We start from the raw sequence: 17,786 nt of genomic DNA on the forward strand, positions 1-17,786 counted from the left end.
TAAAGCATCCGTGGTACCTTGTTTTTGTCGTGTTCTTTTCTGGGTGCCATAGTTTGCAAAGGGAATATTGGGCAGAAGAATGGGGAAACAACCTCATTTTCTATAAATTGGAACGTCCAAATCCAGCCGAACAGACCAGAGGGTTTGGGGTGACGTCCCATTTGAAAGGCAGAAAGTCTATCATTGCAGCAGTCAGTCAGAAAATTGTACAAGTGTCAATGGGGTTTTTGCTCATGCCTGTTGTAAAAAGTGGCGGATTAGAACAAAACCTTAACTGACCGGGAGACTCCCTACCTCGACCGATTTGATGGGTAAGTGGCTGAAAAAAGCTGTTCCCTCATCAGTTAAGCCATGCATTTCTTTTGCTGATCTGACAAACTGCAACTGTAAACATGAGGTGCTATTTGTCAATACTACCACATGAGATTATTATGGGCCAGGATTTAGAGAACACCAAAGTATATCATGGAGTTCACCTGACCCACAACTTTTAATAGATTTTGGTTATGGGGAGCACAAGGGCCCATTTCTAGGTGTGATGCAACACAGATCTTAGGTATTTTTAAACAAAACAATGTTTATTCTATGAATCCAGTTAACATTTTATAAACACACAGTAAACATCTTATCAACTACCAACACAAATATCGCCTGCACCCGGGAGTCAACGGCCGCTCCTGCGAGACATCAAAAGGAAACGTTTAGCACCAGTTTCGGGGAGGGGGGTCTCTGAGGCCATGACCTGGTGGTCATGGGCAGGGTAGTACCCTGGCACTCCCCCTGCACTGGGGCAGCTTGGTGCTGCTACTCAGGCATTGCCAGAGTGCCAGGAGCATTGCCATGGTGTCATTTTGGCAGTGCCATGGTGCCAGTATGGCTCTGCCAGAGATTGGGCTCTGGGATGCCTTGCCCATGAGAGGGGGGTGAAGGTGAGTTCAAGGTGCCAAAAAAAAGAAGGTTGGAGGGTGAAGGGGGGTCCTGAAATCGGGGAGGCAGGGCTGGCGGAGGAGACCTGAAAATGGGGGTGGTGTAGGGGAGTGTAGAGATTGGGGCAAAGCCATTCAAAATTGCGCCCTGAGTTGTGTGGAGCTTTCCTCCTGGTGAGGAGCTCAGCTCGCCATTACAGGAAAAGAGCGTTTGGTCTCGACAGGGAGAAACTCCCCGAAGTCCCAGAAAATAGTGCCAGTGAATAGCGGGATGAATCTTGGCACTATCTCGACGCAATTGTCTCCGCTGAGGGATTTCCTGTTGGCGAACTTCAGACGGGGTGCCCCTATCATCATCCCAATTTCACCGGGTGCCCCCATCATCACCTCCCCCTTTCAGCCTCACCTCCTGCCCCATTTTACTGACTCCCATTACCTTCTCCAACTTTGGGGAGGCCCTCAGGAACCCCTCTCACCCCTCTACCTGGCAAGCCCTCTCCAGGCCCGACCTCTGGCAGTGCAAGCCTGACAGCTGGGCACCCTGTCAGTGCCACCCGGGCACCCTGGAAGTGCCACCCTGCCATGTCCCAGACCACGAGGGCGTCTCCAACCCCCCAGTTGCTGTTATGACTGATCCATATTTCTGTGAACCAGTACTAAACGGCGACCTGGTGAGGTCTCCCAGACACACCCGTTGAATCCCGGATTCGGATCGGCCGCAACGGGGTCGCTGAACATCGCTCTAAAGGGCAAGATTTCATGTTTTAAGACTTTTACTTAAATAATCTAAAATCAGCATTGACTAAACATTAGGGTATTAGTTGCCTCCCAAGTAAAGTACCGAACTGGCATCTTTTTTCAACATTTTAACACAACTGGAATTCCCACACCTCTATTATACATTATACCGCACTGTCTGTTGTCATATAGGCCCAGATCTTCAGCTTTCATAATTCTTATTTCCTCAAGCATATGTTCCATCCTAACCAACGCTTTGCTGTGTGGTTAATCCAGAAGCAGCCCTTTTCCTTCTGCTTGACATAGCAGCAGCTATTGTGGATCGATTTCCCCTGAATCCTTCACTCTAACTGACGCTGAGTCTGATTCTGCAGCAGTGAGGCCAGCTACCTTTTCCTTTGCGCTCAACTGTTAAAGCCTGCACCTGACCGTGTTTTAACCTGGAGGCTCTGACCCATGGCCAGGCCATATGGACTAATCGCTGGGCAGATATCAGTACAACTTAATACTATGCCTCACTCCAGAGCATTTTGTTTTGCCTTAAATGAAAAGAGACATTTACAAACAAAACCATCTTATAAAGCCTTGGTTTCATACACTTTTTTCAGAAATATTTTAATATTGTATTTCCACATGCTTTCCATAATCTAGATTTTGCTTCTATGACAAAGCATCTGCCCACATCTTTATAATGTATTATTTTTAAATAAATTTAGAGTACCCAATTATATATATTTTTCCAATTAAGGGGCAATTTGCGTTGGCCAATCCAACTAACCTGCACATCTTTGGGTTGTGGGGGCGAAGTGCTATCCACTGCGCCACATGCTGCCCGAAACATCTTTATAAATCAGCATTGACTAAACATTAGGGTATTAGTTCCCTCCCAAGTAAAGTACCGAACTGGCATCTTTTTTCAACTTTTTAACACAACTGGAATTCCCACACCTCTATTAAGGGCAGCATGGTAGCATAGTGGTTAGCACAATTGCTTCACAGCTTCAGGGTCCCAGGTTCAATTCCCGGTTTGGGTCACTGTCTGTGCGGAGTCTGCACGTTCTCCCCGTGTCTGCGTGGGTTTCCTCCGGGTACGCCGGTTTCCTCCCACTGTCCAAACATGTGCAGGTTAGGTAGATTGGCCATGATAAATTGCCCTTTGTGACCAAAATTGCCCTTAGTGTTGGGTGGGGTTACTGGGTTATGGGGATCGGGTGGAGGTGTTGACCTTGGGTAAGGTGCTCTTTCCAAGAGCCGGTGTAGACTCGATGGGCCGAATGGCCTCCTTCTGCACTGTAAATTCTATGATTCTATAATGTGTTAACATTTAGCCCCTCAATAAGTCATTGTGACCTAGCTCCATGGACCTGCTTTTGTTCCATATTACTTAATGCTTGGGTAATAAAAATCTAACAACACCAGATTTAATATTAATAATTAAACTACCATTAGTTAACATTTGTAAAAGACAGTACTAAACTTCCACCACCCTTTAATAAAGATGTGTTTCCTAATTCCAGTGCGAAGACCCGAGCTCTATAATTGAGACTTATGCCTTTGTGTCCTTGTAGAAATGATCCCTCTTTACCTACCTTATAACGTTCCCCTTAATATCTTGAAACGTGGATCAAATTCCCCTCTTTACATGTGAAATTCCAGGGAATACAAACTTAGTTTGCCTAATCTCTGCTCATAACTTCACCATGGAAGTCCAGTTATTGTTCTCGTAAGTCTATTTTGCTCTTCTTCAAAAACCGTTTGATTGATTGATTGATTGTCACATGTGCCGAAGTACAGTGAAAATCATTTTCTGCGGCAAGGGAACGTACACAGTACGTACACAGTAGACAAAAAGAATAATCGACAGAGTACATTGACAAATAGCGCATCGACAAACAGTGATTGGTTACAGTGCGGAACAAGGGCCAAACAAAGCAAATACATGAGCAAGAGCAGCATAGGGCATCATGAATAGTCTTCTTACAGGGAACAATCAGCATGAGGGAAAGTCGTTGAGGTGTCTAGCAGCTCACCGTGTGACAGTGCGGGAGTGGGGGGCGTGTTGGGGTGGTTAGCTCAGCTGGCTCCGTTCATGGCACTTAATAATGTCGAAGGTGTTCAGGTTCCATTGTGGCTGGTACATTTATACATGCTGTCACTTCACACCTGCTATCAGAAGATAATTTGACAAAACCTTGAGATAAAAAATATAAAGTGAGTTTTACGCGACAGAGCAGTGGAATTGATTGGTCGGTCAGTAACATCTGAGCTCCAGGGCAGTGTAACAGGGGGTTACCCAAAGTTGCCACCGCCCCCCCCCCCCCCCGCCCCACCCTCCCCCCCACCTCCACCCCACCCCCACTCTCCCACTCCAGCTGTTCCCAGGTGACGATTAATGATTGCAAGGCAATTGCTGGGAAGTTCAAATTTCCAATCACAATTGTCCTCCACTGGGAATCACTTTGAATGTTCTGACTGTGTTACAACAATGTTAAACTTAAAGCCACTTCTAGTTTCTCTGTACATACTGACCTCCCCAGAAGGCATGGAGCAATGGGCTGGATAGAGGGCTCGTGATAGGTGGAGATATGTCGTGGACAAAAGGACACAGGGAATGTAAATGGTGGTGATCAAGGCAAAGAAAGTTCCTGGCACATTAAGAGATCAGAATGCCGTTAACAGCACGTTCAATGCCGTTGAATATCACACTCTTGACGATATAGGTGACTCACTCACATTATTATTTTGAAATTGCCGGTAGGTTTCCTTAGACGCTTTTCCAGCTGTTCTCTCCAGTGGGATCTTCTGCCGATGGGGTGAATTCAATGGGAAATTCTATTGACATAGGCGGGACCAGAAATCCAGCCACCTGCCAATGGCGGGCGACCTCCTGCCGTCAAGAAATACGCCACGAGGGGCATGGAAAATCTCCCACCCCCCCCAAGATTACATTGCATTTATTACCCAGAAAGAGGCCATTTGGCCCAACTAGTCAATGATTATGTTTATGCTCTATTGAAGCCTTCTCTTCAACTAACTCTATCAGCACAGTCTTCTATTCCTTTCTTTCTCATGGTTTACACAGCTTTCTCTTATAATTAGAGCATCAAAGTCGCTTATTGTCACAAGTAGGCTTCAGTGAAATTACTGTGAAAAGCCCCTAGTCGCCACATTCCGGCGCCTGTTTAGGAAGGCTGGTACGGGAATTGGTCTGCTTTAAAAGCCAACGATTTAGCCCAGTGTGCTAAACCAGCCCATTTATAAGAGTATAGTATTTTGGAATAGTTTAAAATTAACGGGAAATTAAGGCAGTATTACCTGTTCTGTTCTGAAATCTGCCCGACAGTGAGCTTGTGTGGTTTGATTGTTCGAGATCAAAGGAAGGTTCAGATTGTTTTACGAACAACAATGTGCAAAGTATTTACAATTGGAAACAATGATAGCATTTTCTGAGTTAACAATGAGTAGGCTTTGAGTATCCCAAAGTTCTAGAAAGGTGTTAAAGACACTGGATTGTAAACAAATGTGCTGTAAACTGTCCAAGATGAAAGAGAGTTGGGATTAATGATAGCTAATTAGCATTTCTGCCTGGATGCAAGGCTAATGTGTTTCATATTACAACAGGAAAGAGGGCAGAAAAAGTCATTTTTGAGATCAGAACATAGAACATACAGTGCAGAAGGAGGCCATTCCGCCCATCGAGTCTGCACCGACCCACTTAAGCCCTCACTTCCACCCTATCCCTGTAACCCAATAACCCCTCCTAACCTTTTTGGTCACTAAGGGAAATTTATCATGGCCAATCTACCTAACCTGCACGTCTTTGGACTGTGGGAGGAAACCGGAGCACCCGGAGGAAATCCACGCAGACACGGGGAGAACGTACAGACTCCGCACAGACAGTGACCCAACAGCGAATCGAACCTGGGACCCTGGTGCTGTGAAGCCACAGTTCTAGCCACTTGTGCTATCGTGCTGCCTATCAGGTTACAGACTTCCCTACAATTTGATGATGTGGATCATTACTTGTAAATGCTCATATTCAAAGCATTGACTTGCATCATTGACTTTGTATATATATGTTTCTGGAACCTACTTCTTCATTCACCTGAGGAAGGAGCAGTGCCCCGAAGGTTGGTGATTTGAAACAACATGTTGGACTTGAACCTGGTGTTGTAAGACTTCTTACTGTACAATTTGATGAGTACCTCAGACAGACAGCAGCAGTTATTTGTGGTCAGCAGAAAAAAAGGCTGCTTTACTTTGCACGTTGCCACAACCAGATATGGGAGGGAGATGGTCGCTCATCCAAAAAACTCATGCTTCATCCTTCTAAGGATTCTGGGAGATTTCTGATGGGATGGACAGGGGAAAGAAATATCATTGGAGCAGGCTGGTGGTGCACTTAAGGAAATCATCAAAAACTGAGAACAGCATCTGGAGATGATCACTCAGATTTATTACTTGGTGATGGGGTAACCTGTCAGTGGCTGGAAAGAACTGTGGACGACTTACTAAAAGGACTGTAATTCTGTGAGGAGTGTGATGGTGATAAATATCCTAGGTCAAAGTCACTTTTTGTATCTGAGGTATAAGTTGAACACAAAATGAATATGTAGATAGTGACTCAAAATCTTGGGGACATGCCTTTAAATTTGGATCTTGACATATTTTGGATCTGGTGGTGCGGCCTGTGGGCGTTTCAGGCAAGCCAGGTCAGGTGAGGTAAAGGGTAACTCAGAGTGTCGCAAGTGACTGCAAGTGGTAAAGTTGATAACTGGTGTGGCACCACACTGCCTCGCCAAATTCACCAGTTGAGTAAATTATTTTTTGAGTTGCACGGCGCATTCTAAAAATATCGGCCGGGATTCTACGAGCCTCTGCGCCGCAATCGTATTTGGCGTGGTGGCGGAGAATGGGGTGTCAGACCCGCGAATCTCCGGGGACCGCCCACCACGCACGGTCGACGCGGCGCCGGTCGGGGGGCCATTGGAAGACGCCCCCGCTGTAAATTCTCCGCTGGCAACTGGCTGAGTTCCCGCCAGCGTGGTTCACTCATGGTTCCACCCGGCGGGAGCTGGTGGGGGCGGGGGAGATCCGTCACAGGGGGAGCCTCCAAGTCGGCCAGGCTCGCAATCAGGGGCCACCGATCGGCGGGCGTGCACCATCTGGGGGAAGCCTATATTGTCGGGGCCAGCCGCAGGCCACTGCCGCGCGCATGCGCGGACCTCAGGCCGGAAGTGCAGGGCCCTATATCGGCAGCCGGAGCTGCGTGGACTACTCCGGGGCCCTGCAAACCCCCTGCAAAATGGAGAATCACTCTGGACTTTCTCCAGGTAAGTCCAGAGTGATTCACACCCGTTTTCTCGCGGGCATGGGGACATAGCCCCATTATCAGAGAATTCCGCCCAACCTGCTTTCAGACAGCCAGATTTGAGACAGTAGCCGGTATTCTTCAAAACAGCGGCTAAGTGTTGACGCAGGTGTAAACACCGGAGCGTTTCACGGCGGAGTCAACGAGCCTCTTGGCCTAGCGATTCCATGACCCACAGGGGGCCAGCGCGGCGCCGGTGCTCCAAGCAGCTCCGGCTGCCGATACGCGGCCTTGCACTGTCGACCATGGGTCCGCAGGTGCACGCGGCGGCCAACCGCTGGTCCATGCATGCACCCGACAGCTGGCTGCGACGCTGGCAGCATGGCGGACCCCCACAGCAGACCGGCACGAAGAAGTCGCCCCCCCCAGACCTCGGCGCCCGCCGATCGGTGGCCCCTGGTTACGATCCTAGCCGCCCTGGTGGTCCCCCCCAGTGACAGATCCCTACTGCCCCCCACCAGGGTGGCCACCGCGGCCCGACTCCGGGTGGAACCATGTGAGAACCACGCCGGCGGGAACTCGGCCAGTTGCTGGCCCAGAATCTCCATGGTGGCATCTTTCAATGGCCCCCGACTAGTGCTGCATTGACAGCGCACGTGCGCGACTGGTGCCTATTCTCCGGTCGCTGGAGGTTCGCATCCCGGCGGCGGACCTGCGTTGTGGGCCGTCTTTGGCGTGCCGGCTCAGAGAATCCCAGCCTGTGTACCTGTCGTGTTTAGCCAATAGCTTTTTCTTTTAGATATTTATTGTGGTAAAAGTTTTAAAATGTGAAATCTTGGTCAGGTTATTCTTTCGGCTAACAACTGGAGGTTCAAATCTCTGTTTAAAAGTTATTGGTCTCTATGGAGAACGTAACACTCTTAAATATGTCTCTCATTGTTTTCCTTGTAAGGTCCACATTCTGGGCAAAGAATTTCCTCCTGAATTCTGTTTGGGTTCATTGATCAATTAGACAATGCAAAGAGAGCAAGGTTGAAAGGAATAGGCTTAATTTGATAATACTGTGATGAATTTTACAGTTTGTATCAGTGTAAGTCAGTGAGATGATTGTCATTTCTAACACTTTAAGAGCATGAGGATGGAAAGTCAATGGGCTCGTTTTGTGTTACACTGTAATTAGTCTGCTGTTCTGCTTCACCCTTACAGGGAGGAAAATACAAAGCAAGTGGATTTACTCCAGCCATTTAGCTAGTGTCTATTATTTATTTTACCCTTCAGTGCCTTTTTCAGGCTTTTTCTCTTGTCTTAAACCTAGCAATCCAGCATAGAAAGCATAGGTTGTCTGCATATGTGCAGGGAGGGGGGATTGCATTGATATCAAAGACAAAATAAATCAATTTACATTGCTCTCAAACAATTAGGGTTTGTGCAGTCAGTTAATTGATTTATTCCACTCCTTACCCTCTGACATGATGTAAAGCAATTGCTGGCTGAGTTTATCAAATCGTATTAAAAGGAATTGGGAGCGCTTCTCATTAAATGTGTATTGCTGTTTTCCTATTTCCCCCAGAAAGGTCCCATCTGGGGCCTCACTTGGCCAACTAATTAAAAAAAGCCATGGGTTTGGCTGTCATTTTGTGCTGGGTCAGCTGAAATTGGCTGGTCCAGCTCGTTAGTTTTTATTGAACCTGGCTTGGAAGTTCAAGCCCAGGATGAGGTCTAATGTCTTTTCGTGTCAACTCGGACCTTATATGTCTATCTTGTGGGGGACCATGAATTGGATTTGCTTTGAAATGGAATTGTTTTTTGGAGCAAGCAACGGGATGGATTAAGGGCTTGCCCGGTCCACTCTGCGCATTGGCTTTGTAACCTTAAGAACAGTCTTAAAATTTTAAAATAAAGGCTTGGAAATAGAGTTGCCAACTGTGATTCATAGAATCACTGCAGTGCAGAAGGAGGCCATTTGGCCCGTCGGGTTTGAACTGACTCTCCAGCCCACTCCTCCACCCTATCCCGTAACCTAACCGACACACCTTTGGTGGAATAGGGGCAATTTAGCATGGCCAGCCCTTGTCAAACCTGCACATCTTTGGACTGTGGGAGGAAACCGGAGCACCAGGAGGCAATGCATGCAGATATGGGGAGAACGTGCAAACTCCACACAGGCAGTCACCCAAGATCAGAATTGAACCCAGGTGGCTGGCACTGTGAGGCAGCAATGCTAACCACTGCCACCGTGCTGCCCATATTCCTGGAGGTTGTAACACCTGACTTCCCCCATGTTCCAGACATTAGTCACCCTTAACAGCACGGTAGCACAAGTGGATAGCACTGTGGCTTCACAGCGCCAGGGTCCCAGGTTCGATTCCCCGCTGGGTCACTGGCTGTGAGGAGTCTGCACGTTCTCCCCGTGTCTGCGTGGGTTTCCTCCGGGTGCTCCGGTTTCCTCCCACAGTCCAAAGCTGTGCAGGTTAGGTTGATTGGCCATGATAAATTGCCCTTAGTGTCCAAAACGATTGGGAGGGGTTATTGGGTTACAGGGATAGGATGGAGGTGAGGGCTTAATGTGGGTCGGTGCAGACTCGATGGGCCAAATGGCCTCCTTCTGCACTGTATGTTCTCTATGTTCTATCACTGACTACTTTACTTCACCAACTGGAAAGCAAAAACATTCATTACCCAATTAGATGATGTTGACCACTAGTCAAATTCTTGGGTTGAAAGACAACAGAGCTTTTGAAAGCCAGAGGGGCAATTAACCGTAAAAAATGCTTGAGCTTATGGAATTTTGTTTTGATTAAGGTGATTCCCTGAAGAGTAAATTCGTTTTCAGCTTGGTGAGATGATGTCATTGCAGGGTGGAGCTAAGGCATCAGGTTTTTTGTGAAAGCATTTTTAGTTCTGCTCTGTTTTGGATGAAGCTGAAACCACAAGTCAGGTTTTTCTCTCTGCAGCTTAGTTAAATAGAGTTCAATAGTCTTTAAAGCAGCATAGACATGTCTGAGGACAAGGGGAGGCTGAAACAAGCCATTCGAAACAGATTTTGAAGACATATAGCCAGAATGTCTGTCAGAAGTCAGACCTTTTCTATAAAGAAATGTCGAAAGATTGCATTCTCAACGAATATCTCTATAAAGCAAGTATTCCTCTGTGCTATTGGTATTTACGGTGGATTGAGAGCGGAGATGGGTTGTTTCCTTGTTGTTTAAGTGTGACTAAAGATAGCAATTAAAGGTATTCACAGTATTGACTAATATGGTTTACAGGGTAATTGTAAGCTATTTTCAGGTGGTTTGTTCGAAAATACCATATCCTCATTTCGATGTGAAATCCCTCCTGGACCGAAGTATCCTTTCCTCAAAGTCTTACAAAATTAAATTAAATATTGGGGTTTCTGTCTAGTATCCTAGCCACTGTTGGGGTCTGGTCTGGGATCGTAACAAAAGAAAGTGACAAACAAAAGAAAGTGACAAACAAAAGCTACCTTCTTTTCATTCCCCGATGATTTTCCTCCAGGATTGCACCTAGCGGTATCCGAGAGATTGATTTTCAATTTCTGGAGACTCCAGGCTAATCCTGATCACTCCCCATTTATCCCTACTGGATGGTGCGTGGGTTTGATTGGTTTTACTGTCGTTTTCTGCCCACGCTAAATAGTCTTCTGACACTGAAAAGCCAAATTCTAAACGTACAAACCCACAGTGGGAGAACAGGCTCTGTTTACTGGCTCTTCACCTGCGAGTATGTTGAATACAAACTGGTGGGTCAGTGATTCCTTCATTCTCCTAGATTTGTAAAATTAGCGCTTAATAATTTATGGCACAGACATGGTTATTATGCCCATCTAACCTAGTTTCAGAAAAAAAGAGAAAGTTTGGGAAGGGTTTTATATTTTTGATTGATCATTCCTGTAATATATGCGCAATACTTATTTATTGATCACACATAGTGTATGCCTATCTCACCCGCGCCATTCCCAGCTTGGTTGCTGTTGGTCGCTGTTCCTTCATCGTTGCTGGGCCACAATGCTGGAACTCGCTATCCAACACAGTAGAAGAACGTTCACCATACAGACTGCTGTAATATGAGAGGAACATCTACCACTACCTCCTCAGGGGTGACTTGGATGGAATCTGACCTCACCATTGGCCCTCTAACCGTAAATTTATTTCAGGCAATACCTTGTTTTGCATCATCTCCTGTCTGGAAAAAATAATTTGTAACATCGATGGACAGGCTTTTGGGAGTCAGAAGGTGAGTCACTTGTTGCAGAATACCCAGCCTCTGACCTGCTTTTGTAGTCACGGTATAAATATGGCTGGTGCAGTTCAGTTTCTAGTTGCCTCTTCTACCAGTGTTTGCATGATGATTGCTGACTGCTGGACAGGCTGACTCAATTGTTACAAATAAGCGTGCGCGGCAAGGACACATTCCTGTTTTTGGTTAAGTTGAAAGTTCAGAAGGTGGACAAAAATCAAAAACACATTGACAAAGGTGACCACAAAGGGAGAAAAAGCAAAACAAGTTCATACTGCTGAGACTCTCCTGACTGGTTTAATACGAGCCAGCAGGTTAATACATTTCATTTGTATTCTTGTCAAACATTCAATGCAATGCATTGACGAGGCTTCATATGATGTAGAAAATAATGATGTTTAGCGCTTCAGGTGCCATGAAAGCCATGAAGCAGGAGGAGGTCTTGGTTCTGTCGAGACTAATGCTTCTTTGTTCAGTTGGAGTTCTTCCTCTGGGTAAGTAGCATATTGTGCTTCAATTTTAGAATGACAATTGGAGGAGAACCACCCCCCTCTCAACCCTGTTTTCCCCGCCCCCCTCCCTCGGTATAAAGTATTATCCCATGGCTCCCCTGTGTATGGCAGAACAGCACATCATCGGACAAATATTTAAGCAGGACATAATGGTGTGAAGCACCTATTTTTTTTAATAGTGGAAATAATTTCCTCCAACCATCATTACAAACCCACAGAACGATTTTATGATTAAATCTCTTAACAAAGCCGTCTGTGGTTGCCTTGTTTGTGATTTGTAATTTTATCCAAAGGATTCCAACGTATTACTGTGCTTTAGATGATCACCTCACCTAATCTACCTCAGCTGAGGTGATTTGCCCCGAGGAGTTAACGCTAGCATTTTATGTTGCACACCCACTGTCTATAAATACATACTTATATTTGGAGCACTCTAGCTCAGTATCTGAAGTATATATTTATATGCTGGGCTCGTTCTCCATTTCTGCTCCTGGTCATCTTTAAGTGCATTGAGTCTGCTCACGACCAAATGGAAAAAGTTCTGTTTCTAACACTTGAGATTGTATCGGAGCCAAAATCAGCGGTTTTTGAGGCATAAACTAGAACTCATTCCCTTGCAAAGACCCCAGGCTAGATTTTTCACTTCTGATACTAAGTATTGATGCCAGGGCAGGATTCGTGGACTTCTACAACAGCAAAACTGGCGCCAAACCTCGGCCGATTCAGCGACTGTGGAGGGGCTAGCACCGGCACCACGTGGAACACAATCATTTTTCCAATGAAAAACGGTGCGGGATTTGTCGGGTCCGTGATTGAAACTCGAGAGGCTGACGAGCTGCAGCCGCATATACACATTACAATCCCCACACACACTCATCCCAGCCAACAAGACGGCACTTGTTGTGCTGGAGCGCGCCCATACAGCTGATGGATCGCCTGGGGCCAGAAGGCACCTCGTGAAGTGGCCTGGGGGGACATTGATACGTCCTGTGGCCCGAAGTTCAAAGTGAGCTGTCAGCAGCCTGCGCAGCTGCATGGCTGCCTTTCCAGCTGCGGCAGGGAACCACAGAGGCCCCGGAGAAGACCAGGTCAGGCCCGCTAATGATATGCAAGTGGTGTTAACTGTATGTGTGTTCTGAGCCGCATTGATGCTGCTGTTGAGGTGACGGAAAATTGCGATTTGGTGTCAAATTGGTGCCGGAACTTATTCTCCGCCCAATTGCGTTTCCCGATTTTGCCGTCAGCCAACAGAGAATTCTGTCCCCCATGTCTGTAGAAAATAAAAAAATACACTTCCATGGGCTTTTACAAGCAATTCAGAACAGTGAGAACATTGAGGGCTACATTTTCTTCCGATGACCAATAGTAAACGATTTGATACAATGGTAAACACCACTTGACTATAATGTTGAGGACATTGGAGAATTTTACTGTCTGAGCAAATCACTGCTTCAGTTCAATGTGAACACGTGGCACTCTGATCATCAGAGAGCAATACTTGATGGTTCCTACCTCTGAAAAATGGTTTAGCAAGCATAAAGGAGGGAGTTTTAACCCCGGGAAATGGGTGCGTTACCAAGCCGCAAGAAACCCGTCAGCTAAGCTGATGCAAGGGAATACTGCATCTGGAGAAAAGTATTCTTCCATACACAACTGGATCCTACACGATTAGACAGCCAGCTCCCCTGCGCAAACTGACTTTTTCTCTCCCCATCAAGCAAACCCCACCTCCCACAATCACCCAACGAACGCCCTCCACCTCAGAACTTTCTGATCTTCCCGCTTCACCCCCGCCAACTCCCCCAATCTCCTGAATGAGACCTCCCCCACCTAGCCTGCACTACCACCTCTCCCCTGCCCCAAGTCCCTCAGATCTGATCCCCACCTCAACCATCTTCGAGAGACCTCCTCATCCACAGGCCTCAGAAATCCTGTTGAGGTTTCTACTCAGGGACTGGAACCTCCACTTGGGAGGCTGGGACCAGATCTACAATGTCTGGAAAACTCTGGATCATTTGCCAACCATATCACCCCACCCCACAATCAATCCTCGAACACTGGTCGGGGGGATAGTCAAAAGTCCACAGCGTGCAATGGAATCTGACTTCCAGGTTCTATCGATGTCGCGTTCCACCCCCTAACATTATCTGACTCCCAGCAATCAATATGGTTACAATGAGGGAAAATTCTAATCAATGGGTGGGATTATCTTATCCAACTCACAGCAGGCTGTGGTACGGCCAACTCAAAAAGTGAGAATAGGATTTGGACAGCACGGTAGCATTGTTGATAGCACAATTGCTTCACAGCTCCCAGGTTCGATTCCGGCTTGGGTCACTGTCTGTGCGGAGTCTGCACATCCTCCCCGTGTTTACGTGGGTTTCCTCCGCGTGCTCCAGTTTCCTCCCACAGTCCAAAGATGTGCAGGTTAAGTGGATTGCCATGATAAATTGCCGTTAGTGTCCAAAATTGCCCTTAGTGTTGGGTGGGGTTACTGGGTTATGGGGATAGGGTGGAAGTTGGACCTTGGGTAGGGTGCTCTTTCCAAGAGCCGGTTCAGACTCGATGGGCCGAATGGCCTCCTTCTGCACTGTAAATTCTTATGAAATTTCAGGATAGATACAAAGGCACAATATGACAGATGCTGGGAATCTGGAATAAAAAACAGAACACTGAAACACGAAGCAGATCAGGCGGCAAATTGAGAGATAAACAGTGGGTGAGATTCTCTGTCCCTCCAGCCCTGCTTTCTGACGCAGTGCACCCGTCCGGCAGCAAGACTCTCTGTTACCACAGCCGGCAGATATTAGTACGAATAGTTTGGTCAAAGAAGGACATTTTAAGGAGTGTTTTAAAAGAAGGAAGAGGGATAGGGATGTGTAAGGTGGGAATTTGCGAGCTCAGCACGTTAATAGCTGAAGGCACAGCCGGAGTGCTACCTGTAAGCTACGGTTGACACCTGAAAAAGCACCTGAAACAAATGATGATGAATTTGAGATGGTTGCATGGAAGTGAAAGCGAGTTCAATTATGAAAGATCGAGTTGGCACACGTGAAAATTCAGAATGGATTTGGGCATCATGTCCATGTTTGTCTTGTGCCAGCATTGGCTCCATTGCCCGGAGCCTTGTCACATACATTCACAGGGAGCTGGGTTCTAACATTGCTATTTCGCAGCTGGATAAAATGGATGCATCATTGCCTTCACATGCAGGATTTGAAAGCATATTTGGCAGCAACATCACTTCAAAACTTGGGCAGATGTGGCATGGAATTGATACCAGGGGCTGGGTAATTAATTTGATACCTTGGGGACATTTGTTTTCTCCAGCCTGTCTATTATATTGACCTGGTAGCAGGCAGGTGCTTGCTAGCTTATATTGAACACACATTGCTGCATTGCCATTGATACTTTTCAAATAAAGATTCATTCGGGGAATTGCCAAATCACCAAAATACTGTGTAATGCCCAGAAATAACTGAATATGGCAAATCAGGGTTGTTTACCTAATCAATCCCCATGCCAGTGCTGGACTAGAATTCGATTGTGGCTGTTGAAAGTGTTTATGCAGTGAACAGCTGGAGGAGCAATTCTACAAGCTTTATATCCCTTGACTTTTACGATTTGACTGTATGTATACTGGACATTGCTGTTTATTAATACAACATAGAACATAGAACATAGAACATTACATCGCAGTACAGACCCTTCGGCCCTCGATGTTGCGCTGACCTGTGAAACCACTCTAAAGCCCATCTACACTATTCCCTTACCGTCCATATGTCTATCCAATGACCATTTGAATGCCCTCAGTGTTGCCGAGTCCACTACTGTTGCAGGCAGGGCATTCCACGTCCTTACTACTCTATGAGTAAAGAACCTACCTCTGACATCTGTCTTATATCTATCTCCCCTCAATTTAAAGCTATGTCCCCTTGTGCTAGACATCACCATCCGAGGAAAAAGGCTCTCACTGTCCACCCTATCCAATCCTCTGATCATCTTGTATGCCTCAATTTAGTCACCTCTTAACCTTCTTCTCTCTAACAAAAACAGCCTCAAGTCCCTCAGCCTTTCCTCATAAGATCTTGCCTCCATACCAGGCAACATTTTGGTAAATCTCCTCTACACCCTTTCCAATGCTTCCACATCCTTCCTATAATGCGGCGACCAGAATTGCACGCAATACTCCAAATGCGGACGCACCAGACTTTTGTACAGCTGCAACATGACCTCATGGCTCCGAAACTCAATCCCTCTACCAATAAAAGCTAACACACCGTACGCCTTCTTAACAACCCTCTCAACCTGGGTGGCAACTTTCAGGGATCTATGTACATGGACACCGAGATCTCTCTGCTCATCCACACTGCCAAGAATCTTACCATTAGCCCAGTATTCTGGCTTCCTGTTATTCCTTCCAAAATGAATCACCTAACACTTTTCTGCATGAAACTCCATTTGCCACCTCTCAGCCCAGCGCTGCAGCTTATCTATGTCCCTCTGTAACTTGTAACATCCTTCTGCACTGTCCACAACTCCACCGACTTCAGTGTCATCTGCAAATTTACTCATCCATCCTTCTACGCCCACCTCCAGGTCATTTATAAAAATGACAAACAGCAGTGGCCCCAAAACAGATCCTTGTGGCACACCACTAGTAACTGGTCTCCAGTCTGAACATTTCCCATCAACCACCACCCTTTATCTTCTTCCAGCTAGCGAATTTCTGATCCAAATTGCTAAATCACACTGAATCCCATGCCTCCGTATTTTCTGCAGTAGCCTACCGTGGGGAACCTTATCAAATGCTTTACTGAAATCCATATACACCACATCAACTGCTTTACCCTCATCCACCTGTTTGGTCACCTTTTCAAATAACTCAATAAGGTTTGTGAGGCACAACCTACCCTTCACAAAACCGTGTTGACTATCTCTAATCAAATTATTCCTTTCCAGATGATTATACATCCTATCTCTTATAAACCTTTCCAAGATTTTGCCCACAACAGAAGTAAGGCTCACTGGTCTATAGTTACCGGGGTTGTCTCTACTCCCCTTCTTGAACAAGGGGACAACATTTGCTATCCTCCAGTCTTATGGCACTATTCCTGTAGACAAAGATGACTTAAAGATCAAAGCCAAAGGCTCAGCAATCTCCTCCCTAGCTTCCCAGAGAATCCTAGGATAAATCCCATCCGGCCCAGGGGACTTATCTATTTTCACACTTTCCAGAATTGCTAACACCTCCTCCTTATGAACCTCAAGCTATTCTAGTCTAGTAGCCTGAATCTCAGTATTCTCCTCGACAACATTGTCTTTTTCCTGTGTGACTACTGACGAAAAATATTCATTTAGCACCTCTCCTATCTCCTCGGACTCCAAGCAAAACTTCCCAATACTGTCCTTGACTGGCCCTACTCTTACCCTAGTCATTAATTTATTCCTGACATATCTATAGAAAGCTTTAGGGTTATCCTTGATCCTACCTGCCAAAAACTTCTCATGTCCCCTCCTGGCTCTTCTTAGCTCTCTCTTTAGGTCCTTCCTAGCTAACTTGTAACTCTCGAGCGCCCGAACTGAACCTTCATGTCTCATATTTACATAAGCCTCCTTCTTCCTCTTGACAAATGTTTCGACTGCTTTAGTAAACCACAGTTCTCTTGCTCGACCACTTCCTCCCTGCCTGATAGGTACATATTTATCAAGGACACGCAGTAGCTGTTCCTTGAACAAGCTCCGCATTTCCATTGTGCCCATCCCCTGCAGTTTTCCTCTCCATCCGATGCATCCCAACTCATGCCTCATTGCATCATAATTGCCTTTCCCCCAGATATAACTCTTGCCCTGCGGTATATACCTATCCCTTTCCATCACTAAAGTAAATGTAATCGAATTGTGGTCACTATCACCAAAGTAATCACCTACCTCCAAATCTAACACCTGTCCTGGTTCATTACCCAGTACCAAATCCAATATGGCCTCGCCTCTCGTTGACCTATCTACATACTGTGTCAGGAAACCCTCCTGCACACATTG

Source organism: Scyliorhinus torazame, chromosome 22 (genome assembly GCF_047496885.1).
Source record: "Scyliorhinus torazame isolate Kashiwa2021f chromosome 22, sScyTor2.1, whole genome shotgun sequence".
In the NCBI taxonomy this organism is placed as follows: Eukaryota; Metazoa; Chordata; class Chondrichthyes; order Carcharhiniformes; family Scyliorhinidae; genus Scyliorhinus; species Scyliorhinus torazame.